The sequence below is a fragment of the Chrysochloris asiatica genome, unplaced genomic scaffold (genome assembly GCF_000296735.1).
Source record: "Chrysochloris asiatica unplaced genomic scaffold, ChrAsi1.0 scaffold00005, whole genome shotgun sequence".
Lineage (NCBI taxonomy): Eukaryota > Metazoa > Chordata > Mammalia > Afrosoricida > Chrysochloridae > Chrysochloris > Chrysochloris asiatica.
This window is the reverse complement of record NW_006408523.1, coordinates 8,468,292-8,470,394: the sequence shown is the minus strand read 5'-3', so window position 1 is coordinate 8,470,394 and position 2,103 is coordinate 8,468,292. Positions and strand designations below refer to the sequence as shown.

Below are 2,103 nucleotides of genomic sequence, written 5' to 3'. Positions count from 1 at the left end.
GGTTAATACAATTCAGAATTAAAGAGTGAGCTTTGCTTGGAGTTTCAGACAGCACTGTGTTTCTCCTGTGGATTTAGCTATGGTTAGCTCACAGTACCATGAGGTTGGCTTGTTTAGGATGCGTTGGTTTGCTTGTTTAGGACGAGTTGTGAAATCTCTATACACAATTGAGAATCAAGTCCTTTGTCAAGTATGTAATTTGCAAATATTTTTCTCCCAGCAGCTTATCGTATCCTCTTAACAGAGTCTTCTACAAAGCAATTTTCTTTATAAAAAAATTTATTGGAGTTCAATTTTTCATCTGATGTTTTTTTTTTTGTAGGCTTTGTAGCATTATTAGAAATAGTCATCAATTTTTTTCTTCACAAATCCGAATTGGGCTACAATACTGGGAATACTGACAAATTGGAGTGGGCCAGTAAACACAGCAAAGAGAGCAGAAACTTCTCCGAAGACATACTTGGGTGGAAAGAGTCTTTCTACTTGCTGCTGAGCAGTAAAAATGGAGTGGTTGCCTTCCATGTTCCCTGAAGATGGAGTTCAGCGAGGAGAACCTGGATCTCTGGCTGGCTTGTGAGGAATTCAAGAAGATCCACTCAGCTACCAAGTTGGCCTCCAGGGCTCACAGGATCTTTGAGGAGTTCATTCACAGTGAAGCTCCTAAAGAGGTGAACATATACTACCAGACCAGGGAGCTCACGAGAAACACCTGCAGGTCACCACGGTCATGTGCTTTGGTATGGCTCGGTTCAGGGGAAGACTCGCATCCTGATGGAGAAAGGCTTCCTACCCAGGCTTCCTCAAGTCCTCCACCTAGCCTCCTCAGCCTGCCCATCCAACTGCAGCTTGGCAGAACCTTTGTGCATCTGAGCCTCCATGGCAGTGAGGAAGCCAGCCGGGAAGAGAGGTGAACTCACCTGTCCCCGAGACTGCAGACCCTAGATGGAAGGTCGGTTCTGCAAAGCAAGTGTCAGAGGAGAGTGAAGTACAAAGCCGAACCAGCAGCTTGATTTGGAAGACACACCTTCTTCCCCAGAGACTGCAGGGCTACCTTCGAGCATGAAAGGGCACCCCACTTCCAGGACCTGTGACTAAGGACTGAAAAGGGAAAGAAGAGCATAGTACAAGGGTTATCCTTGGTTCTTGTTCTCACCAGGACAAGGAGGCATTACCTGGTGGTTTGGGAAAAGGGAAACTTGCAGCCATCCAGGTCATTTGATGGCAGCCTTCATGGTTCTGTTCTGGGCACAGAAGGAAGCCAGAGTGTGTAGCTGTCCCATTCTGCTCCCCTCACCTGCTTCTGGGCTTCGCAACCTGGGGCTTCATGGATGTCCAGCCTCTCAGGAAGGCCAGTAGCCACATGTGGCTCTTATTTTTTATTTTGAGTCATTTTTTAATTTATTTTGCATCCCATCCCAAAGCAGTAGGAAACCCTGAAATGGGACCAGCTTGCTCCTGTGATGTGAATCTTGGTGCTCTGGGTGACTGCTTGCAGGTGGACTCGGACCCTGCACTTATAATGGAGTGCACCTGTGAGGAAGCCTGACCAGAGGTGTCCTCTGTCAGTCCTTTGCCTTAGAGCTGGGCCCCAAGAGGAGGAAAGTATGAGGTCTCTGGGTGAGCAGCCAGTCCCAACTCCTGTGCCCAGCAGGCTGTGATGGCCACAACTTCTGAACACACCTAGGTTTTGGGAACTGGTGTTAGGGGGAGCCAAGGACCCAATAGCTAATCTTGAGATCCTAAGAACATCTGCCTACCCATGACCCATAAACCTCTTTGCATCTTTTCTGGAGGGAGCAGTGTGGAATGAGGGAGGACAGGACCAGAAGAAACAAATCTTCCGTTGGCAAGTCTGGAAAGTTGAAGCCTGTTTACTGAGAGGATGCACACAGGAGGAAGAGCGAGCGAGCAGCCTGGTGTTTCCTATGGAGGTGGATGCAGAGACTGGGGTTGCTGGGAGAGAGGACACCTGGACCACACTGGCCCTTGGATAGAACTTATAAAGTGGGTGAGGGAGTTGGGGAGAGGATGCTTGGAAAAGCAGGGTTAGGTTGAGGTTGGGAATGGGTCAAAACCTACTTGTCACCTAAGGGTACCACTGAA

General features: G+C 48.5%; 1 pseudogene; it reads left to right on the top strand.

Moving 5' to 3' along the window:
• Nucleotides 1–772, top strand: part of LOC102827183 — a 2,178-nt pseudogene extending 1,406 nt beyond the window's left edge.
• The last annotated feature ends 1,331 nt before the right edge of the window (nucleotides 773–2,103 follow it).